The 25,598-nt window shown below is 44.0% G+C and overlaps 1 protein-coding gene across 3 annotated transcripts in view; it reads left to right on the forward strand.

The window, feature by feature from the left end:
- Nucleotides 1–25,598, forward strand: part of LOC144813848 (solute carrier organic anion transporter family member 1A2-like) — a 1,137,838-nt gene that overhangs the window by 534,799 nt on the left and 577,441 nt on the right. The gene's annotated exons all lie outside the window — the stretch shown is intronic.

The raw sequence follows: 25,598 nt of genomic DNA on the forward strand, positions 1-25,598 counted from the left end.
CCTGGGTGATGCTATCGCCTCCTGCCAGTCAGCGTCATCCAAGTCTCCCCCCTCTGTCTGCCACAAAGCCCGGAATCGCACCAGTGGGTCACCCTGATTGTTAATAATCTTCTGGTATGTAAGAGATATTGCTTTTTTGTGTAAGTGATCTGTCAACAGCCGGTCCTCTAAGGGGGATGACTCAGGGAGTATCTCTTCTGCTTGAATGGCTGCGTCCAGGGCGTGTTTAATCTGTATATACCAGAACATTTCAACGGGGGCTATTTCGTATTGTTCCTGCAGGTAGGCGAAGGTGACAATTCTCCCTTCCTTCCATAAATCACCCAGTCGTGAGATCCCTATCAGGTCTCACTTTTGAAACCCATTGCTCCTTCCTAGTGTGCCCAGTCTGCTGGTGTCCCATATTGGGGTGTGTTGTGTAAGCTTGCCTGCCCAACCCAGGAGCCGTGTCACAGTGTGCCTGATATGAGCCGTGAGTTCTGTTGGGCCCATGAGGCCTAGTAATTTTGGTTTATTGTACAGTGCCCTGTTGACTCCTCCTGTTCCAGGAGCTACCCTGTCTGAGCGATATGCAGGGTCATTGTCAGGCACATCCACTGGTTAATGATTGTCAATTATGAGGACTAGTAATATACCCGGACGTCAGGCAGAGCAATACCCCCATCGTACCAACTTCTAGTTAATTTACTCACGGCTATCCATGCCGGTTTGCCGTCCCAGAGGAGGTTAGTGACCTCCGAGTTTATTGCTTTAAAATAGGAATCAGGGACGTGATAGGGTGTGTTGGTTAGGGCATACAGAAACCTGGGCAGCGCCATCATTTTAAAGACGGCTGCTCTACCCAGTAAAGTGAGTGGTCTTCCAGTGTTTGATATCTCGCCTCAGCTCTGCATCTGTGCTAGAAGATTGAGCGCGTGGAAGGCAGTTTAAATCTGACATCACATGTATCCCTAGGTATTTAAAGCTGTCTGTTACTACCCTGATCGCGCAGCCCCTAGGCAGTTTGGGATGTGGTCCATGTACAATACCGACTTTTCCCAATTGATCGTATACCCTGACTCCATTCCAAACACTTCACAAATGTTCAACAGTGCATGAATAGATCGTGTGGGGGAAGCTACATATATCAGTATATCATCTGCATAGAGGGAGATGTGATCCTCCCACCCTTCTGTCCATCTCAGGCCTCGGGTTATTGGGTCCGCCCTGATCCATGCAGCCAGTCGTTCCAGGACTAGTGCAAATAGAAGTGGTGATAGCGGACAGCCTTGATGTGTCCTGCGTCACAGGGGAGTTCTAGTGAAATATGCCTGTTGGCCACCACATGTGTGATAGGGTTCGTATACAGCAGGTGAATCCAGGAGCAGAATTTAGACCCAAACCCCATACGTTGGAGGACAGCCATTTTCACGTCAAGGGATATGATCGCTGCATCCTCCCTTATTGTGTGTTTACGTCCTAAGACATTATGTAGGTGTCTGAGGTTCTGGGCTGTGTTTCTTCCTAGCATGAAACCTGATTGATCCATATGGACCAATTTGGTGAGGTAAGGGGTTAACCGGAGCGCCAATATTTTGGCCAAAATCTTGCATTAATCAGCTATGTCAGTCGGTATGATGTGCACTCCCTAACTGGTTTGCCCGACTTATTGATGGTTACTATAGTGGCCAGACGCTGATCTCCAGGAAGCTTGCCATGGGCCTGGCTTGCTTCATACATTTTCAATAGGTAGGGGGTCACTTTATCAGCCGTGCATTTATACAGTTCTATTGGAATATCGTTGTGGCCACTCGCCGTACCAGACTGTAAATTGTGGATAGCTACCTTGAGCTTGTTCTCTGTGATGTCTGCCTCGATCCCTTGGGCTTCCTCTGCCGTGAGCACCGCCAATCGTATGTCTCAGAGGAAATCGAGCACTTCCTGAACTGTGGTCCAGTGCTTAATTTCTGAAAGAAAGAGTGTCAGTACCTGGAGCCCTGGTTAGAAGCTGGTGACTGGTGCACTTCAACGAGGACCGCCGAATACCAAGGCTGATAGTCTCAAATGCACTGCCAGACCCTCCCTGCCCCCTTTTCTCGCTCATGAGGTTCCTGCTTTCTCCCTTTGTGACGCGTTGTCATATTTCTTTTCCTCCTTCTTTTTGATCTATGGGCCAAAAGTACAAGCCCCTATTGTTAACACAACATAACTTTTCTTGACGTTGTGCGGGCGATAGGGCTTAGCCTTATTTACAAGGCAGAGTTAAGCCATATAAAGTGGCTTGATGCTGCCTTGTAAATCAGGCCCCCTTTCATGCTCTGGTTTAGCGTGGAAGGAGTGTGCAGTGGACGTTTCACCGCATCGCCCACTGATTTTGGCACTGCTCACTATGTACAAGGGTGCAGTACATAGGCGGCAGCCCCAAAATTAAGACCAGGGCAAACCCGGTCTTAAGTTGGCGAAACAAGTATAAATGCATTATCTATCCTCCTTTTTGCTATTTCCATGTGTGCTGCCTTGTGCAGCACACATGGAAAAAGCAAAATGCCATGTATTGTTTATGTACAGGAAGGTGCTCCTTCCTGTACATAAACAATCTTTAAAAAAATTGCATATCCTGTGCCACAGTTCAAGTGCTCCCTATTGTAAATTGATGTATTAATCAGTGGTTCCATGTTTGACTATTTGGTTTACTTGTCAGACCCTAGTACAGTGCACTGAGTGTGCGCAGGTTGTGTAACTCCAAATGCTGCTGGTGGGCCTGCAGCACTGGTTGTGCCACCCACAGAAGCAGCCTTGTAAAATGTGTCTAAGGTCTGCCATTGCAGAGCCTGTGTGTAGTCTGGTACTGTCAGACTGACTGGGCAAGTGCACCCACTTGCCAGTCCCGAAACCTTCGCTGTTCTTCATTTCAGTCACCCCTATAGTAGTCCCAAGGGCAGGGTGCATTGTAAGTATAAGGTAGAACATGCCCTGGTGTGTGTGGCATGTCCTAATAGTGAATTACAGCCATTTTAGTTTTTCACTATTGAAAGGCTACCTGTTCTCCATAGGCCAGAATGGGCTGTTAGAATTAATTCATTGTATAATCCTAACTGACTCAGAGAACATGGTAGAAATCCGAGTTTAGTATGCCTGGACTCAGAAGGATAAAATGCATCTTTTAGTGAAGTTGGTTTTTACATTTTGTTTTTGAAAATACCACTTTTAGGAAGTAGGTATTTTCTTGGCTAACCTTTCAAGCCTGCCTCTGCTAGGTTGTGTATTCCTTGTCTGGAGTTTGTGAGTGACAGGGCTGGGGAATTTCAAGAGACAGGATGAGTCAGCCCAGTGGTGACTAAAGAGATCTGCATCTAGATGGGAGGGAGGAGTTGCACCTGAACCTTGAATAGGGCTGTGCTTGCCTTCCACAATGCTGGCTCCACCTCCTGGAGAGCGGCTGCTGTCTCTGGTCTGCACTGTGAAAGGAAAGGAAAAGTCTGGTAAACAGAGTGCTTCAGAACTGGTTTGGACTGGGCAAAGGCCCCTCTCCCCTCAGAGAACAAAGTATTTTGGGGTATAAATATTGGGACCCTGATCCCATGAAATTAGATCGCTTTTGGACTACAAGAAGAAACCTTTACTGAGGAGAGGAACCTGAAGAAACGGAGGAGAGACTGTTCCCAAGCAGAAATGCTGCTTGGGGATTGGCCACAGTGGTTCCCTTACTGCCAAAGGAAGGAGAAAGGAACTTTGTGTACTTTGCTTTCAACTTGTGAAGGATCTCCCATTGTTTGGAAAAGAGCTTGCCTCCTGCTGAAGTCTCAGGGACAACATACTTCAACCCCCAGCTCCCCAGAGTTCTTTTGGAAGTGCTTGCTGCTGTTTTGGGCCTTCCGAGGAACTGCGTGTCGCAAGGAGCTGAAAGCGCGACGCAACAATATCAATGCGTGTCGCTGCTGCTGCCGTCGCACTTCTGAACAAGGGTGTCGCCGCTGGAGTTGTCGCACTGCATTGCATCGAGAAAAGCGTGCCGCAACAATGAGGATGCGTGTCGCCGTTACTGCTACCTTCCGTCGCACTTCTGAAAAAGGGTGTTGCAGCTAGAGTTGTCGCACTGCACCGCATCAAGACTGGAGTCTCGCAACGAGGTAGAAGCGTGTCGCCGTTGCTGGGCCTGCCGTCGCACTTCTGAAAAAGGGTGTCACCGCTGGAACTGTTGCATCGCACCGCATCAAGGAAAGAGCCTCGCATCCCCGAGAAGCAAGCCGCCGTCAGAGCTGCGGCTGTCGCATTTCTGAACAAGGATGTCGCCGCTGTAGTTGTCGCATTGTGCAGAAGATTCACGCATCGTGGGAGAAGAGTGTCGCAGGTGAAGCTGTTGCTGTCGCACTTCTGAACAAGGGTGTCGCCGCTGCAGTCCACGCATCGAACCGAGAACTTCTTGCATCCCCAGAGAAGCGTGTCGCATCTGGAAGATTTTCACGTCTTTATTTCTTTGCACCTGAACTTTGCCGCATTTCCCTCACTGCAACATTGCTTGTCGTGGAAGCGCAACGCATCGTAAGGTACATTGACACAAAGTGTCGCTTTTTAAGAACTGAACTTAACTAAGCTAAAACTACCATCTTAAAGTAACAGTATAGTGTAATTTTGTTGTTTATGGTCTTGTGGTAAATCTATATAAAGTTTACTTATTTTTGATCTAAAAACCTTGTGCGGTGTCCATTAGGGGTGGGCAGACATCTCCATTCCGCCCACGGAATGTGCAGAGATTTGCCTCTTCCGCCGTTCGCAATATATGCGGAGAAACAAGGCAAATCTCTGCACACTCGGGGGCGTAATGGAAGTTGGCCGCCCGCCTCCCGCCCGCCTCCCACCCGCCTCCCGCCCGCCTCCGGCCCGCCTCCGGCCCGCAGTATTAAATTACATTACAGAGCCTAAAATAACATTCAAAAGAAAACTTACCTTATCGCCAGCGCATCCTTGTCCATTGCGCCTTCTTCTGGGAACTGCGCATGCGCCTGCGCATGCACATTCCTGGCAAGAAATGCGCATGCGCGGGCTCCCACCTCTAGTGTCCTTCCGTAGTGTTGTCACTGGGTTACTGTATGTGGTCACAAATGCTTTACACACTGCCTCTGAGATAAGCCTGTCTGCTCATACCAAGCTACTAAGGGGGTGAGCGGCGGTTATTTAAGGAGTGTAATCCCCTTATCCTGACTAGAGGCAAGGGTCTCTATTTGTCACAAGTACCTGCCTGGGCCAACTAGAAACCCCCAAACCCAACATTAACGTTGCTGGTTATTAGGCCAATAAACACTTGTGGGTTCTTGCGGTGTTAATGAGCAGTTCTCGTTGTTCAAATGCAGTCCTAATTCAATGCTATGCAGTGCGTAATGCAGTTTGTATTGTCAGACTAATGCAGTACGTAAAGCAATCCTCAATGCAAGTAATCAGTCAGTTCGTAAAGCAAGAATAATGCAATCCTCAATGCACGTAATCAGGCAGTTCGTAATGGAAGTATAACGCACTCCTTATTGCAAGTAATAAGGCAGTTCGGAATGTAAGAATAGTTTAATCCGCAATGCACGTAATCAGGCAGTTCATAAGGCAGGAATAATACAATCCCTAATGCAAGTAATAAGGCAGTTCGTAATGCAGGAATAATACCAGGCCAATCGATGTCATCAGCGGGGGCACCACTGGCCCCCAACCACAGATAACAACCCTGAATTTCCGAGGGCGGCCCCGGTACTGCCGGGCAGGTCCTGGCTGCTCGAGGACTCAGCGCGTCTAACGCGATGCCGCCAGAGAGACGGGAGCACTCCTGTACTCCTCATGCAAGCCATACCTCCTTGGAATCCCCCGGGTGTCTACTTTTCAGAAATGTGTGGGTTTGGTAGGTCACCCTAGAAGGCCGTCGAGCACGGGTCCAAAAACCCAGGTGACCCCCCTTGCAAAATCAGGTGCTTTTGACATAGGCAATTATGAAGTCGCCTCACTACGTTTTGGGCCTTTGCCTGTGACGGGAACTTGGGCCTCCCACACAATTGAGGCATCATTTTTATCGGGAGACCTGGGGGAATGCTGGGTGGTAGGAAATTTGTTTGAGCCCAGTAATGCCACGCTTTACCACACAAAAATGTGTGAAAAAAACTGATTTATTAAAGCAAAAATTGAGGTTTGCAGGGGGTTCTGGGAAAGGAAACGTTGGGGGATCCATGCAAGCTATACCTCCTGGGAAGCCCCGGGTGTCTACTTTTCAGAAATGTGTGGGTTTTGGTAGGTTTCCCTAGATGGCCATCGTGCACGGGGCCAAAAACCCAGGTGACCTCCCTTGCAAAATCAAATTTTTTGACTTAATTATGTGTTCAGTTCTAGAAATTCACAAGAGAGATATCACCATATACTCCCATGGTTTAACAATAATATCTACATTTAGTAGGCTGAACCAGTGACTCGCAACTCGTGAGCTGTAAAGTGTTGTAAATAGATTCACAGACTAAAGCAGCTAAGTAAGAAGGTCCTTTATTAAGTTGAGGAGAAGAACAAGAGCAGACTCTTCTCTGCAGCAGCAACCAATAAACTGCCACAGAACAGAACCCACAAGCATAAGAATACACAGAACATTGAAGTGAATACATTCCTAACTTGAAGCATTCTACAAATGACTTATAAAGACTAGAGCGATAACAAACCCAATACAATGTACTACATAAAGCGACAACAAGGCACCAACCATTTTACAGGTCATTCATGCACCTTTCATACCTGATACACACAAGACCATTCACACCATCCGGGAGCAAAAACAACACATTACAACATTCACAAAAAGGGACAAGGTACACCCTACTTCAGAAAGAGAAAAAAGACAAATATTACTGCACAGCCATCTAATCCTCAAGCACACACACACATACTGGTTGGATTTGGCACGAGGGTGAGTGATGATTCAGTATATACAGTTGTATTAGCAAGTCATTTCACAAAAATGAAATGCACTGTTAATAATTGAAAGAATGAGAAACTGAACCATTGACTCACAGCTTATGAGCTGTAAAGCCACGTCAAGGCACCAACCTCTTCACAGGCCATTCATACACCTTTCATATGTGTGACACATACAAAACATTCACACTGCCAGCCGCGGGCCCATCACATTACAACACTCACACCAGCAGACAGCGCCATTCAAGGGCCCATCACTTTCACACGCCAACATGCCAGACACAGCAACTACACAAAGTGATGGACTGCGTGGAGTGACGCTCAGCTAGCAGTGTGTGTATTGACTAACAGAAAGTAACTACTCACACACCGAAAGCCGAGCGCTAGTCCACCCACACCGCCATCCAAGCACCAAGCCATGCACATCGTCAGCCTAGCTCCAATCCACACACTCTGCCAGCCAAGCACCAATCCATGCACACCGCCAGCCAAGCGCCACTCCAAACAAACTGCCAGCCAAGCGCCACCCCACGCACATTGCCAGCCAAGCGCCAGCCCACACACACCACCAGCCAAGCACCAGTCAACTCACATCGCCAGCCAAGCACCAGTCAACGTGCACCGCAAGCCAAGCGCCAGTCGATGCATTCTGCCAGCCAATCGCCAATCCACGCACACACCGACAGCCAAGCGCCAGTCCACGCACACCGCCTGCCAAGCACCAGTCCACGCACACCGCCTGCCAAACACCAGTCCATGCACACTTTCAGCCAAGCGCCAGTCCACACACACCACCAGCCAAGCACCAGTCCACACACACCACCAGCCAAGTACCAGTCCATGCACGCCGCCAGCCAAACACCAGTCCATGCACGCCGCCAGCCAAACACCTGTCCACGCACACCGCCAATTTATTTTTTTGATAACAAAAAAAGAAATTACAAACCATTTGGAACTAGATACGAAACTACAACTACAAACAGCGGTAACTAAAAAACAAGATACTAATGCCACAGGTGAAACTGAAGAACCAATAAAAAACCATGCAGACCAGGCAGTAGACCATTAGACTCACGGTAGCTCCCAAAATTTCTTTTGAGTGTGATACATTCTGAAACATCTGGGCACACACAGCCGAGGATGAGAAGGACAATCGGGACAGTGCACACGAGTATCCTTCCGCACATCTCTTTGATAGCAGACTTTACATCTCTTACAGGGATTGCTTTTTTTGGGTGTGGGAGGAATGTAATCAGGAAAGTGGCAATCTCGCAATCTAGCCACTTCCTCCACCACTCCGACTCTAGGAACATTTGCCTTTTCCACAACAACAAGGCTGCCTATCACAGACTGTTGAAACTGAAGAAAAGTCATTTTTGACGCCGGGAAACACTCCTTGAACACTACAAAAGCATTAAAAGTAGCTAAATTAAAAAGATGGATGGCCAACTTCTGATACCAAATGGAAGACTTACGAATAGCAGTGTAAGGTTCCAACCTCTGATCTACTCTGTCTACACGACCCATGTGCTTATTGTAGTCTATAATGCACACAGGTTTACTCACTTCAGCAACCTGACCCCAAACAGCCACATGTGAAGTACTTTCATCATGGATGGTAGTCAGCATGTACACATCCCTCCTGTCGACAAATTTCACAGCTAGCAGTTCATCACTACGCAAGGCACTGCACTGTCCCCTCTGAAGCTTTTTGCAAACAAGCTCTTTTGCAAAACCTTTACGGTTAGAGCTGATTGTGCCACAGGCAAAAGTGTCCACTTTGAACAACTCCTTAAACAATGGCACACCAGTGTAGAAGTTATCAAGGTACAAATGGTGGCCTCTGTTAAACAGTCCTCTAGCAAGATCCCACACAATTTTCTCTGACACTCCAAAAGTGGACGGACAACCAGAGGGGTCAATAGTGGAACCCTTACCAGTGTACACCTGTAAATTATAGACATATCCTGTCCTACTCTCAGACAACATATATAGCTTAATTCCATAACATGCCCTCTTGCTAGGAATGTACTGCCTAATGAGCAAACGGCCCTTGAACAGGACCAAAGAATCATCAATCGATATTTCTTTGCCTGGAGTATAGATCTCTGGAAATCGATCTACAAAATGATCAATAACAGGCCACATCTTAAAAAGGCGGTCACAGTCAGGGTGATCTCGTGGCAACGCCAAAGCTTTATCAACGAAATGCAGCATCCGAAGCAAAAGTAAATACCGATCACGACTAATAACTGCAGGAAATATAGACATTGCCTTCAAGGGACTGGAAGACCAATATGAAGCTAGCGAAGGCTTCCTTATCAAGCCCATCAAAAAAGTCAAACCCTAAAACCTCCTCATCTCATCCAGATTTGTGGGAGTCCGCCGGGTAGCTCTAGAGTGGGGCCCAAGCCTGGCACTGTTGTCCCTCAAAAACTGTTCCGCATACAAATTAGTCAGCTCAACAATCTCAACCGAAAATACATCATCCATGAACAACTGAAAAAACTGCATAGGCAAGAAATTTTTACAATCCACTCTACACCCTGCATAACCAGTAAAGTCAGACAACATCGGCTGCACCATGTTTGGATCAACCCAGAGTCCAGCACTTCCAATGGGAAGCCTTGCAGCCCCAGGCTGCAATCCAGATGTCTCTTGCACCATCTGCACATCAATCTGTTCCTCTAAAACAGGCACTTCGTCCGCACTGAGAGTGGATTCATCATCCGATGATTCCATGTGGAGAGAAAACTCCCTGTCTGAATCTTCCCCTCCCTCCTCTCCCTCAGACGCACTGTCACTCTCATAATCCTGCTCAGAGGAAGATTCAAGAAGCAAACCAATCACCTGCTGAGCAGTCATTCTACAGCTAGCCATAATGCTAACTAAAAAAGGTAACTTGTCAAACACGCCAACAACAAATCCTTTGAAAAAAAAGAAATAAAGACAATGTTGCTTTATCACAAAGACCTATATACTCCAACACTATACCACTCACTTGACAGAAGCAGCTAGACTCAGCACCACCTACTCTGTACAGACACAATAAGGATCAACAATATCCCACTAAAAAAGAAAAAGAAAAACACAATTACACATAAGACAACGCAAAACACATCGCAAAGAATTTCATGCTCAGAACACAAACAAAAATACATCCATTATGACAGCACTTACAAAAAATACATTTATGCATGACAATAATACTCATTTGGAGTAAACCCAACAAAAATGTTATTCTTACCAAATGAATGCAAATACGCAAAACTGCAGAACAACCACTGCCGAAACCGCAAACAGGAATCACAAGCTTTACACTACAATAAAAAGGAGAAGAAAAAACATTACAATCACATAATCAAATAATGCACCAGTCAACACACAATACACCAGCTAAGCTAAGGGGTAGGTGGGCCTAAGAGCATAAATAAAATATTCACTTCTGTAAAAGGGGAGCAACCCTTGCCCTTGAGGCCACTCACCTACACAAAAATAAAAAATAAACTGTTGTCTAGTGGCTTCTGCCCCGAGATGGGCCTCAAAAACATACTGCTGATCAGCCACCCAAAGAAGACAGAAATGGCCACAATCATCCACCCACAAACAGGAGTGACCTTCCCCTAAAGGGGCCATTCACCACAAACAAATCCCTGGTGGTCTAGTGGGCCAAAAATAGGACAAGAAGGCCCCCAACGGATAGTGACCCCTGCCCAAGGGGTCACTCTCCTTACAAAAATCCCTGGTGGCCTAGTGGGCCCTAGAAAAAAGAAAAACAGCTTGATCTGCCCCCCAATGGGGGCAGACAGCCAAAAACATGCCCCCGAAGGGGAGTGACCCTTGCCCAAGGGGCCACTCCCCACACATGGTTACATTGGTGGTCCAGTGGGCCAATACATTATCAAATATTAAATTTGCCCCCACGGGGGGCAGACAATGCCAAAATAAATTGCACCCCTTGGAGAGTGACCCTTGCCCAAGGGGTCGCTCCCCACACACATCCCTGGTGGTCTAGTGGGCCAAATATGGTGTGTAATAGCCCCCCGCGGAGTGACCCTTGCCCAAGGAGTCACTCTCCGTACAAAAATCCCTGGTGGCCTAGTGGGCCCTACAAAAACGAAAAACGGCTTGATCTGCCCCCCCAATGGGTTCCACCGCGTCGGGAAACATCCAATGATGTTAGCACAGCTTGCGCTTGCTGACGTCATTGATGACGAGGAAGGGGGCGGTGGGGGAGGTAGGGGAAGGTCTTCCCAACTTCAAAATCGAAAATCGGAAACCCACGGGGGGAGCGCCAGCGCTTCCCCTGTGGGTGGGCACCATGACAGCCGGGAGCCGTCATCAGCACATGAGCAATGTATGCCATGACAGCTCCCGGCCGTCATCAGCACCGAAGGGGTTAATGAAAATTTTTTTTTCATATCGTCAACATTCCCCTTTTTTAAATTATCATTTTTAATAACACCAACCCTTTTGATGGTTCCACGTATGGAAAGTAAGCCTCATTCCTTCCCTATCATATTGAAATGCATTCATTTATAACCATAAGCACAGAAGCCTTACTTGAAATATGAAAAACCTGCGCCACTTTTAAAAGGACAGTTATTTTTTAACATCAGAACCACAGACGTGCTTATGTAAAAAGGCATTAGGAAAGGAAATCCCTTCTAATCTTTTCTGTGTTATCCAAAAGAATGAAACTATCTTTTGTGACTTTTAAAATCAGCAGTCTGTAATGCAGTAAACTCTAGTTAACTCAGCAGTTTTTCTTTGTGGCTTAGGACCAGAAATAGTCATGTATAATTGATTCAGCTGTGGCACTGACCTGCAGGCATCAAATTCTCATGCCTTTCAAGCCAACAGAAATCTATCGTTCTGTAATGTTGTGTTTAGTTCAGCAACAACCAAATCACTCAGATGATGTGAATGCCTTTTAATATCTAATACAATGTATCTAAGGAGAATGCTGTAACATTTTGTATTTTAGTCCTAGTTATTACAAAGCACACTATTTCGTTTTTTGAGGCCTATTATATACCTTTTGAATATGAATTCTAATTGTATCTTTAGCATTGTGGCAATTTGAACCCATGTATAGTTTCTTCCTTTGTAAATTTTAGTGATAGCGTGCAGCTATTTAGCATATGTTACATAATTTCATTTCCGGATTTTTTACTTAATATGTAATTAATGAAATGATATTTTGCATAGCAGAATGATGACAAAAAAACAAAACACATTGAGCTCATTCCAGACATTTTCAGAAGGGGGTCATACACTCAGAACACACAATACAGAGCGCTTAAAGCTAGCTGTGCTTACGCAAAGAGCGCAACCGCTACTTACTCACAAAAGTACCACCGGTGTCAAACCACAAACCACATAGACATTTAAACACACATTTGACCCACAAATCAACACTTAGGACTGAAACAAAAGACAGCCCACAGACTTTACTTAAACCAAACCATTTGTAAATACTATTTGTAAGTCATATTTACAAGAAAAGCTTATCAAAAGTAGTCCCAAAAAACTGCACCAAAACAGCCCAAAGACTGTTCCATTTTCAAGAAGCCAAAATACACCAAATTTGCCAGTTTTGGCTGGCAGAACACTTAAAAAGCGCTCTGCATATCATTACTAAGTGCACAGACCACGATCCTTTTTTATTTACATATTTAATTCCATGGGGTACTTAGTCACCAAGGAAGAAATATGTTTTTTATACCTAAACCTATTTAGGTATCCCCTCTAGGGGAGCCAACTGATTTCATTCTAATTCCATTACGGTACCTCCAAGAAAGCAACACATTCTACAAAGTGTGCTTAAGACCAGGCATGCCAAGAATATTGTAGCATATACAATATTATACAGCAGTGGCATTTAACACAATATGTGCTGTTACGAATTATTCAAAAGTTAGAGGAAAGTCTCCTCATTACCTGCCTACATAAATTGTAATTCATATATTTCCAAGTTCCAAAGTGTTTAGCCAAAGCAAAAAAAAGTCAAATGTCGACGACCTTACCAAGCACAAATCTCCAGCCTCTCACTGCCAAGTTCTGAGTAACCTAACGGTCGTTTTAGAATACTCACGGCAAAAAAAAATTTCAGTCGGGAGCAGCACACAGTTGGAAGATCAGATCAGAGAGACCACAAATATACTGGGCAACAGAGGCAGAGAATCTCCGTGCGCAGGGTACCTCCTTAGTAGATTCCTGTCCTGTCCACCTCAGTAGATTTCGATCTTCCATCAAGACAACTCCCTTGTATAGCCGCTTCAATGATGAGGTCCACGACGGGCGCCATTTGAAGAAATAATAACCTTTAAGGGGTTCACTGATACACCTGGTCCTTTAAACCATCAAAGAAGAAATTGTCACGGAAGCTGTGATATAAAAACAATGCATTTATTAACCTCACATGAGGGAAACTGCATCATACGGTACCCTCAGGCCACTGCAGGAGCCAGTCTAAGGAGTATAGAGAACAGGGGCCTTATATATGTATAGATTTACATAGTCAGCATAAAAGTTTTGCCAAACTATGAAAAGCACCGCCAACAAATTTTAAATCTCCACCATGTATGGTTAGTAAAGTCTAGGAGCAGTAAATGTTTCAAATCAAAAGACGCTGTATCCGTAAATGCAAAAAAGTTCAAGATTCCTTTATTGATCCAATTGAAATGCCAGCCAACGCGTTTCGTTCCGTCAAGCGGAACTTCTTCAGGGCTGTAAATCAGAGAATAAAACATACAAAAGACCCCAGTGAATTACTTCAAATTAACACACTCGTGAAACATTATACGAAGACATAAAGAATAATAATAAACATAACATATACCAACGACAATACCCAATTAAAAACATCTTGTTCACATAAAAGTTGCAACAGATATCAACACATTATTTTCTCCCTTTCTTTGGATATTAGTGTTCCACAATTGAATACATTGACATTATTATTGTATACATTCACATTGTCCAGAGACAATTTAGCGAAAAGCGAAAGTGGAGAAAAATATATATAAATACATATCCATTCTTTAGATCACATGTTAAAATTTAGTTATTAAAACACCAATCAACAAGAGTTTCTGCATTTAATTAGCGGAAACAGCGTCATTCTTGTTCCGGTTGTCCAAGTCTAAACATAGACCTGCAAATACCACTCTGCACCACATGTTAGCATATCTAGACTAGCTTCATAAACTGCTAATATCAGTAATATTTGTATGACCACATGATCCTAGGGGACCCTTTTATTTGTAATTTTTGGTTTTGAACCAATTCAGGACAGTGCTTAGAACCTATTGCACGAAGTCCACCTCTGTAGGACCTCTCTTGGTCCCAGCTACAACCAGAGCCGGCCCTGGCCACATAGAAAGAGCAGCAACCCCCTCCACATCAACTTGTCATGATTACATAATGAGACACATGCAAATCGCAAAAAAGAAAGGGAATAGGAAACACAAGTTTCCCCTACCGCAATAAGTGTAGTCAGGCGTCTTGATCTTCCAAATCACAGTATCACGATTAGGACACGAGTTGGTACCCTCAATATGAGTAATTTATATGCGGGCTTGATCCAGATTCAAAGATGTTTACTCTCTTATTGGTATATCGGAAAGTCTCTTTCCAATTATTTCGCCAAATATGTTTATAGTGTAAAGTACACCTAAAATTATATCAAGTGAAAGTACATGTAAGGGCACTGTTCAATCCCGCCCTTTCCTGCAAACACATATACTTCATAGAGATCTTATCTACATTATCCACAAAGTAAAGTGTATAATCAATATAAATATTTCTCTACCTTACGATTTTGAAGGGTATGTTCCTCAGAAATTATTCCTATCTCTCCATCTTCATTCTTGATAGTATTAGATGCTTTTCTTAAGGGTACTACCCTAAAAAAATGATATATATTTTCATGGTCTAGCTAATTCTATTACAGTATATACTTAAAGCTCTACACTGTTAATGTGTCTATTTTCATGCCAGTCAGAGGCTCGTTTAAAACGTTTGACAATGTAGGGCACCCACCTTAGAAGATATCTTCTATATTCTCAGTGTGATTCACAATTTCCATTTGTTTTAGGCAGTAACCTAGGGAATTAATCAATAAGCTTTCATGAAATCCACATTGCCAATATTACAGGACAAGGCATAGAGATGTAATCAATTAGTGTAAGGCGACCATGGGCAGCACGAATGGAAACGAGCAATAACACGTGTTTATTAACACTTTGTAAAGGGCTCGCTGTTTGAAGGGCAACCCGTCTTAGCAAGATATTTTGTGTTACCTCTATTTTATCACAGAGGTAAGCCACATGAACACATGTGAATTTGGCTTACTACTTCAGGGGTAGTCCGCTGCTAAGACGACAACCCCCCTTAACAATGTCGTTTCATTTTACGTGTCCCTAAAGAGAGCGTCAAAAATGTAAATTAAACTAATGGAAAAGCCGATGTGTTGGATATAACCCGCCTTCGCGTTATTTGTTTTAGCCTACATGTCCCGAATGCGCATGCAGTTATTTTACGTTCCCCACCTCGTAACATGTCATGTATGCCCGCTAATGAAAACGCAACCCACTGCACCGAGGAAGTTGAATCAATGCATGTCCCCAATCTGGATAATTCGTACGTAGCTCTTACCTGTCAGGGTCAAAGTGTGGGACCCCCAATTGGCGTCTTGGAAATCCACACGCCGGATCTTTTCCCGCAAACGCTACGAAGTGCCCTGCTTCCGGTGGGTTTAAAAACACCCAATCCCGGCCCACCTATGAGTGACGTTTTAGTCTCACGACCTTTACCACTATAATTTAAACTAATGCGGGCGCCATTTTAAGCTAGTCAGCCAGGACCTACGTTATCCCTATCTTTACTGTGTTATCCTGGCTAGACTATCGATAGTCTCCTCTGACCTCGACACAAACATCCTGCCGGGAAATTTTCAATGCCACATATTTGGATGTGATTTACAAAACACAACATTATTAATGTCGATTTCTCCAAATCCCAAAACATTGGATAAGTTGTATAAACGACTTCAAAAACATTACATCCAAGATGTAAGTTAGGGGTCCCATAATTACAATTATGATAGACCTCTTATGTCCAATCCAAAACGAATAATTAATTCTATCTTACTAGTAGTAATACATGATTTTGAGAATGGAAGAACGCCGCCGCTCCTCCACATGAAATCAGGGCCGGCAACATGAAGGCTGCAGACAATCAATCCAGGCATGATCAAATCAAAGGGTACCAGTAATGCCTTTACGGGAGGACAAATATATACATTGAGATTCTAAATAGAGCAAAAAAACAGTGAGAAAAGGAAAAACCATCTACTGGTAATGAGAGACAGTATATACATATGGATATATGCATCATCAAGTACAGAAAACAAGGACACAAGGTAATGAACACAGATTCAAAAAAGCTCAAGCCAAAGTAAGACAAAATATGTAGTTTGCAGTATCACTGATGTAAAATTTGCACATAATGCATTTGGATCATAATTTACTGTAGGAAGTGGTGCATCTCCCCTTCCGTGTTATGGCCCAGTTCCACACCTCTCAAACGACATATCCAAACTGCCTCCCTTTTTCTTAGAGTGTGTTCACGATTGCCCCCCCTCGGATGCAATGGTATATGGTCAATGCCCTGAAACCATATTGACTTATTGTCTTTGTGGTGTTCTTGCATATGATAAGCCATAGGGTACTTTAGATCATAATTTTTCACTGCTCTACTGTGTTCTTGAATCCTTAGTTTTAGCGGTCGCTTGGTGCTCCCAACATATATTTTTTCACATGCGCACCCTATGACATAAATCACATAGCTTGTGTTGCAATTTATATAATGCCTTATTTCGTATTCTTTCTCCGTGTTGAATTTAAATTTCTTTACTTTGTTTTTACCAAGGGGGCAGATGTTACAGCCCCCACAGGTATAAAAACCTTTTGGTTTGGTGTGCATCCATGTATCTGGTTTGCTCTTGATCGGATAAGTGGGGCATAGAATGTTCCGCAAAGTCCTACCTCTCCTAAAGGTGACTCTTGGTGTCTCACTAATGTCTTCCTTGAGGTTAGGAACCTCACTCAACAATTTCCAATGCTTTCTCAGAACCCTAAACACCTCCGTGCTATTTTGAGTATATTGGGTAATAAAAGCCATGCTGGATTTGTTCGTCTTCTTGTTTGTCTTAGCTTTCTTGATTAAAGTATTGCTACGTGTTACAGTCAGAATTCTCTTCTCAGCCTTGTCCAAAGTTTTTCTATCATAGCCTCTATTTGCAAATCTCATTTTACTATCCTGTATGGCATCCCGAAAGTTGTTGTCTTTGCTGCAATTGCGCCTAATGCGCACCATCTCACCATACGGAATATTCCGGATAGTGGAACTAGGGTGCGCACTTGATGCATGTAGTATGCTATTACATGACGTGCTTTTGCGAAATAGATTGCTTTGTATTGTGTTATTCTCTATATAGAAAAGTATGTCCAGAAATTCTATTTGGTTATGATTTGATTTGACTGTCAATTCGATGTTGTAAGGGTTATCGTTCAGATAATTAAAGTACTCCAATAGTTGTGCTTCCCCCCCTTTCCATAGCATTATGATGTCGTCGATATACCTCCCCCAGAAGATAATCATATCCATCCAGGGGGAGGCATATTTGCCCCAGGCATGTTCACGTTCCCACCACCCCATGAAGAGCCCCGCATATGAAGGAGCAAATTTGCTTCCCATCGCGGTGCCCCTTATTTGGTGGTACCAAGTGTTCTTGTCCAAAAAGAAATTTCGTGATAATATCAATTCAGTCATTTCCACTAACATTTCATTGTGGTCCATGTGGTCTGCTGTCCTTAGTGCTAGGAAGGATGAGAGCGCTCTGATACCAAAATGTTGTGGTATGCATGTATATAACCCCGTTACATCTAGTGTGACGAACATTAGGTCTGCAGACCATTCTAGGCCATCAAATTTTTTCAGTATGTCCCCAGAATCTTGTATGTAAGACGGTAAATTGGCCACCAAGGGTTGTAAGAAACCATCTACATATTGTGAGAGGCGTTCCGTGGGGGAATTAATTCCAGATATGATAGGACGGCCTGGGGGGAAATGGCCCCCCTTGTGTATTTTGGGTAATATATAAATACACGGTGCCGTAGGATGTACTACCTTGAGGTAACGGCAGTCCTCTTCAGACAGGAGACCAAGTTCACCCCAGTCCTGTATCCGATTGTTAATGTGGGTGACAAGGGAGGGAATGGGATTATCCAATACTCTTTTATAACAGGTGGTGTCATTTAGCTGCCTCATAATCTCTCCGTCGTAATCGGTGGTATTCATTACAACGACATTTCCTCCCTTGTCGGCCTCCTTGATCGTGATCTTATCATCTTTGGTCAATCCATCAAGTGCCATTTTCTCTTTCTTCGTTAAGTTATACTGTCTATTCAGATATTTATTAGGTGAATCAACCATTCTATAGAAATCCTGTGAGACTCTTTCATTGAACAGGTCGATATTTTTATGAGTATTTGTGGGGATGTATCTGGAACGAACCTTAAGACCACTATCAATAGTTATGTCCTCTTCAATGTTTAGATCAGAGCGAATTTCTTGCAATGATGGATTATCACCAGTCTCAATAGACAGCAAAAGTTGTACATGCTGAAGGTCAGAGATAGTAGTGGCACAGGGAGGTCTAATACTCAAATCACAGGCAGGAGTTCCGGGATTGTTTTTAAAGTGATCTTTTAATTTCAAAAGACGTGTGAATTTAAACAAGTCCACCATCAATAAGGTTGGGTCCCCCACCTGAGATGGGCAAAAACTTAGTCCTTTCTTTAAGATGTTTAACTCCACATCAGTTAGTTCGCGGTCTGACAAGTTTACAATAGACAGGGCGTTGTCAATAGGAAGTGTAGAATCATGATTGGGATTGTTTACAGAAGTGGTATTAGGGGTGTCTAGGTTGTCTTGGACCTGGTGTCCATTGGGTGTGCAGTTCCCCCCCTTTGTTGTGCTGTTTTTAGTCAGCATAAAACCAAGGGGAGGTCCTGGCACATACAAGCATGCAAACTGACTAATATGGGTTTACAAAATTTGCTTGCTCAACAAAGTGGGAGGGGAGAACAAATTGAGCACATCAGTAAGAATAGCCTAACAGGAGCAGGTGCATTCTGACAGCTAGGCCTTTCTGAGCTTGTGCAAGGCTCGGGAAGAGGGAGAAAACACATGGCAAGCACATGGCTAACTAAAACGGCTGCCAAGTACAAAATAGCTTTCAGCTCATGCTAAGAGCGTTTCCTGCAATTTTTACCTCGCCAGTTTTCCAGCGATAGCTGCCGCAAAAAACATTGACACGGATGACAGCAACAAATAATGCTAATGATATGCAGAGTAGGCATTGCTGTGCAAAAACACACGAAAACACCCCTTTGCGATATTCTCAATGAACAGCCAGATCTGCTACGTGTACCAAAAACAGGTGATAAGGCGCATTAGCAGCATGGATTTAACACTTGCCTTTTACTGGTGTTAAGCAGGACAACAATCTCCAGTATGAAAGGGAGCCAAGCCCAGAGCCACATCCGAAGACCAACACAAGTCTTGGAGCTACTGATCATGCACCTCGGAGACCCAAGAGGGTCACAACACCCACCAACTCCAGCCCCCCCTGGACCACCCCGGCCGGACCTTCGTTATCAGGATCCTGTTTTCTTGCAGACTGAATGATGTCTTCCTCTTCTTCTTTTCCTTGCCCTTCCCTGACCCCGGGGCCCAGGCTGGTACTCCGTGGGGCTTGTGGGGTTCTGGTTGTCCTCTGTACTTGCTCTGGCTACCTCCATTGTGCTTCTCAGTTGTTTTGGTTTTGTTTGTGTTTTTTCGTCTGCTTTTATAGTGATTTTCCTGCCTAATGTGTGTGAATTACAGGCCTGGTGCAGCTTATCGCTGATTTTTTTATCGTAGTTGGGCTCATCGCAACTTTATTCTCATTCGGGTTTAGATTTTTATCGCCATCCCGCTAATTTTATTGCAGACATTTGACGCATTGTCTGGAAACTATTGCATGTTACCGCCGTGTTGTGAATACGACGTTACAATGGAGTTATTTTCCTGTGATAGACTGCGATATGAAAAATTGCGTTAACCTATTTTGGCGATGATTATCGCACGTTCTTGAGAATATTCCCCGAAGAAAGCAAACAGAAAGAGAGGAAATGTAGGATGGCCTACTGCCAAAAAGCAAACACATAATATAAAGTGGAGCTAGGGAAGTACAATAAAGAAATCAAATTAGCAGTAAAAGTGACTTCGAGACCAAAATCTTAAATGTGGGCAACCACTCCAGGGACATTTTCTTAATTGTTGAGTCTTTTAAATCACCTGAGGTAGGGACTACCCATAAACCCCCTTCCCAGGAATGGTGTGAGTCACTAACTCTTTTCTTTCATGAAAAAATGCTACTGTTCAGGCCAGCCTCCTCCCCCCTGGAGCTGAAAGTAGCACTTTGGGCTTAAACACAGAGGTATTTGCCGAAAATGGGAAAGGGAATGGGGTAGGTATTTGTCAAGATCTTACTCCATCAGTCTTTATCATTAAAGCTAAAGCTAGCTACATGAACTCCTTTTCTCCCATCCCTATTATAGACTCTGTGCTAGCATTAAGTTGCCTCAAATCAGGCTCCCCCTCAGATCCAGGCCCCTCCTTTATCCTATCTTGAGGGGCAAAGGCTATTAAACCGTTGGCGAATCAGTTACTTAATATCTCCCTCTAGTCAGCTACTGTGCCAATAAAATGGAAAGAGTCTGATTCCTCTGATCCAACCAACTATAGACCAATCTCTCTCCTCCCAGCCTTCTCTAAAGTACTTGAGACACATGATAACCATCAGATATCCTCATACCTTGAAAGGAAAAACCTACTACACGCTAGCCAATCTGGTTTTCTCCCTAATTACAGTACTAAAACAGCTCAGCTGGAGGTTGTCGACTCCATCCGACTTAGACTGTAAGTGGATGATAGGCGCTGTTAGTTATGCTGGATCTATTTGCTGCATTCAATATGATCTCTCACCACATCCTCTTAGCCCATCTCCACTCAGTAGGAAGCAGCTTGGAAGTGGCTTGCATATTTTCTGGGGGAGAAAGGACAAGAGGTATGGTGCCACCCTTTTCCTGCCAACCCCTGTAATCTAAGAGTAGGAGTGCCCCAAGCCTCTCCCCTGAGTCCGACTCTATTTAATGTTTATGTCACCCCCTTGGCTACCTTAACAGAATCCTTAGGGGCAAAAATGGTCTGATATGCAGATGACACCCAACTGCTGTTCTCTTTGTAAAATAGTGCTGCCTTCCCAGGCGACAACATTCGCAACTGTCTCACAGAGGTGTTTCGGTGGCTGTCCATGAAGCAACTTAAATGTAATGATGGGAAGACAGAGCTTCTCTTCTTTGACACCATGGCAGTCCTTTTGGTCATCAGATGCCCCCCCTAATGACCCAAAACATGGTGTCGAGAAACTTGGGCTTCAAATTTGATACACAACTGTTATTTCGCACTCAAGTTAACTCGGTGGCGGGCACTTGTTTTGCCCTACTTCAACTGCTTTGTAAGTTTCCTTTCTACTGTCCTTTATGACTAGACAACAAGTGAATCAAACCCTGATAATTTCACAGATCAGCTTTGGGAATGGACTCTATTCAGGCGTGCCCAAATACCTGATTGATAGGCTGCTGCTGGTCCAGAATACAGCGGCTCGAACCATTTGTGAGCTCTCCTGTAATTGCCATGTGTCATGTCTTCTTAAGAGTCTTCACCTGCTCTCGGTGAGGAAGAGGATTATTTTTAAGATATTGCTTGTGACCCAGAAAGCACTCCTTGGAACTGGCCCAGGCTATTTACAGGACAAAATTAAGTTCTACACCCGACAGAGAAACTTTCGTTCTGTAAATCTTTGTTTTACCAGAGTTCCGCATATCAAGAAGGCAAGGTCAAGGGTCAGAGCCCACTCTTTCCTGGCCCCTCCCTATGGAATAAACTCCCACTGGCACTAAGAAGCATTAAGACGACACCTGTGTTTAGGAAAAAACTGAAGACCTGGCTCTTTTCCAGTACCCAGGTCTATCCCTCCTTCACTCCCACTGATACTCTTTCTGCAATAGCACCAGGACACTCTTTGGAGTAACAGCCACGCTTTATAAATAACCTCACATAGACACATAGACATAGTCTTTAAGGGATGTTTTAACTTTGCATGCTGAACGCTTTTAGCTATTACCATAAAATAAATTAATTGATTGAGAGACTTCCTGGCAGGATCTTCTGTGACTTCTCTGTATGAGAAATGCCCTCATACAGAAAACTTGCTCAAGGCACGAGTCAAATGTACATCACGTAATAGGGGTACGTTTATACAAATTATGGGTATTTCGTGATTTTTTTTTTGCAATTTTCACACACCTGTACAGTCACTCAGTGAGACTAGTCCAGCTATTCAATTAAAACATTATTAATCCTTTACTGCACAGAAGCAGGTACACATCCATTCATGTGAAGCAGGACATTTAAATCAGCATCGAGAATGCCAAAAGATCTGGCTTGCATTTTATTTTAAAGGCCAACCTACCTGCTTTGCCAGTACAGGTTTAGGACAACCCATGTGTGTGCACATGTGTGTGCACATAATTACGTAGTGAAAACAGTGGTTGATACAAAAGTGGGTTTGCATGACAGCTAAGAAAAAAGAAACAAATGAAACTGCACTTTGTGTTTAGCGGAGGTTAAGGCATAAAAACACATAAATCAGCAACTAAAATGTCAGTGTATCAGCAAAATTAAACGAAGAGCAAACAACGGCTCCCAACTATAAGCACATCATGTCTCATCAACTGCCTAACAAAAGAACTACTTGAAGCCCTAGCATCAAAACCTAATGGGCACAAAAATAGGACAATGTATCCATAAAAGCAATACTGTGGGTTTGGTGTACAGGCAATCCATGAAGAGGCAAAAGATGAAACACACAGGAAAGCCAATGAAATAAGGGTCTGACCCACGCCCTCTCCATAAACTTCCTATTGTACTTTTTTTTTGAGGTATTGATGAGGTTAGCTCCTCCGGCTAGCTAAAGTTGTCTGTAGCCGGGCCTAAGACAAAAATGGTATGGCAAATATTTGAAGGGATGTCTCTCATAGCTTGGAGCCAAAGAGCACAAAATGTGCCACAGTGAGGGAAGTAGCAAAGAGTGAAAAAGCAGTGGTATAGTACAAGAAAACACATGCACTAACATAGAGTGCTGAATAAGCCCGGGCAGGGCAGGCATAGTGTCTCTAAGCAGAGTTCCACGGAGTGGAAAATACCTATGCTCCTCTCCCTACCCCCTCCAGAGCGAGACGTACAATGTAGGGTTTATCTAAGAAGAAGGACGGTGAGGACGAGGAAAGAGAGAGGCCATGGCAAGGTGGAGGCAGCCACAGCTGATAAGTGCCTTTTTAAAAACATTATAATTACTATGCGAGGGTGGAGGGGCCAATTAACTCCGCTCTAGCACAGAGTCGGAGTTTTGCCTAAACTCCGTGTTCGCAATGTAGCGCGAAGTAGGTAAAACTCCGGGAAGTCCGCTGGCGGAGCGGAGTTACCCACCCAGGGTTAGTCCTGAATACAAATAAATAATGAGTCCCCTCAAGTATGCAGTGAAAGGATACAACTCATTCAGACAGAGCACACTGTGAGACAAAAATACTCCTGAATGGGATATACACAAGACTAAGGAGGGAAGCCACCAAATTAGGAACAAATAACTAAGATAGACAACAAATCCATCCAATCAGGAGCAAAGGGCTAACCCAAAACCTAAAACACACAGGGAAGTAATACATCTGACTTTTCGGTCACTATCCTTAATGATCACCCAATCTAGCTTCACTGTCATTAACTGGAGTACCAAAAACTTGGCGATCATTTTTTTTGTTGTTGCTAACTCTGAGAGTGTAGCATGCACAGACTCACACATACCTTGGCTTTTTGAACACATGAAACTCTGAAGTCCCATTTGAGAGCCCGGAGAATTAAGAGAGAAAAATTAAAAGAGCTTGCATTTATTACCAGTATTGACACACATCAACATAGCATCCATGATTTGCTCCAGCATCTAACCAATCTGGAATTTGGTTGCAATATTTTAGAATGACAGTAATGCTTATAAATGAAATACAATGCTACAGAAAACAAGATGTACTATTTGGATCTTAAATTGAGCATAGGAAATAAATACAGTAGATCACTACTGTATTTCACAAATAGAACCAGAGTGCTTACTACAACCCATGTTGTATGTATGAACTGTTAAGAACATTAGGTTCCCTTCGAACTGGAGGCAGGTGAAAGGATCAACAATTAAAGAAAATAAGTAAAGTTTCAGGAATAAGGAATTTAAGGTCAAAAATAAGTACATAGAAGCAAAAAACAAATCATCTAACCACCGCAAAACGTTTTCATAAATTATTTAAGCTGCATAGGGGCAAGTGACAGTCTGGCAAGACATGCCAAGATGTCAGATGGTTTATTTTGAAGCTCTTACCTCTCACCTGATTTTTGTTCTAAAACATTCTGCCTTGACCTCTTGAACTCAGAGGTGCGGTTTGTGAAATCCAAACTGATGTCTGGTGTACCTACTTGATGTTAATCCATGCCTGGTTCAGCAGCTGACACTTGGAATCCATATGGCATTTGGCCATGAATTGGGACTGGAATGGACGTTTGGGTGGAGACTGAACCAGCACCTAAGGCCCATGGCTTAAGAAACCCATTGGCGGCTTAGGTGATTAGTCCTTCTTTTCAATGTTCCCTGGTGGAGTGCTTGAGGGAACGGATAGGCTTCGGGGCTATGGATTGTGGATGAAAACTCTGTAGTGATGGATCAGCCCTAAAATGATGATACAGCCCAGGTGAGGGACACTATTCTAGTGGGACTGAACAGCAAATGCTGGCATGTTGATGTGGCTTTGGATCTAAACTAAATCAGCAAGACAGGAAGTTCACCTCTTTCTGCAGCGAGGCTCCTAAGCCCTGGAAGAGGAGAATGTGACACTCCCTTATAATAAAGATCATTAGGTGGTAAAGGACACTGCTCTGTCTCTACAATGTGTAGAGTGGAAGCTAGCGGGTTGAGTTGAAGGAGTAGTCCTCTATCTGTGGATGCTTTCATACAACAATGAGGTGAAGTCAGTGCTAGGTAACCTGAGATCAATGTGTCGCTGAGTGAAGGGGACCAAAAATACTGGTATATAGTGCAAAAAGTGAAAGAGATAGAATTTTGGGGAAGAGAATTAGGCCTAATTTGCTGTAGTAAGACCTAGTTGATACAGAGCTCTGATGTGGACAAGGAGGCTGAAGCCACAGAAGGACTTACAGTTGTGCACTCCTCCCTCATGTGATTAGCTGTACATGAGGTGTGCTGCTGGTAAGCGGTTGAATAGATTCTAGTTGAGCGTCCAGACCCTAGGGACCTTGCTGGTGAACTCTGCCCATGCGTCATAGTACAGAGACCGGACAGCTATGTATCATGCTCATGGAGAGCAGACTTACTGCAGTATCCAGTTTCTGCTTAAATCAGCTGTGTTGTGCACATTCAACCTTGCTCTTGACTAGGTACAATATAAATC

The sequence above is a fragment of the Lissotriton helveticus genome, chromosome 1_1 (assembly GCF_964261635.1).
Source record: "Lissotriton helveticus chromosome 1_1, aLisHel1.1, whole genome shotgun sequence".
Lineage (NCBI taxonomy): Eukaryota > Metazoa > Chordata > Amphibia > Caudata > Salamandridae > Lissotriton > Lissotriton helveticus.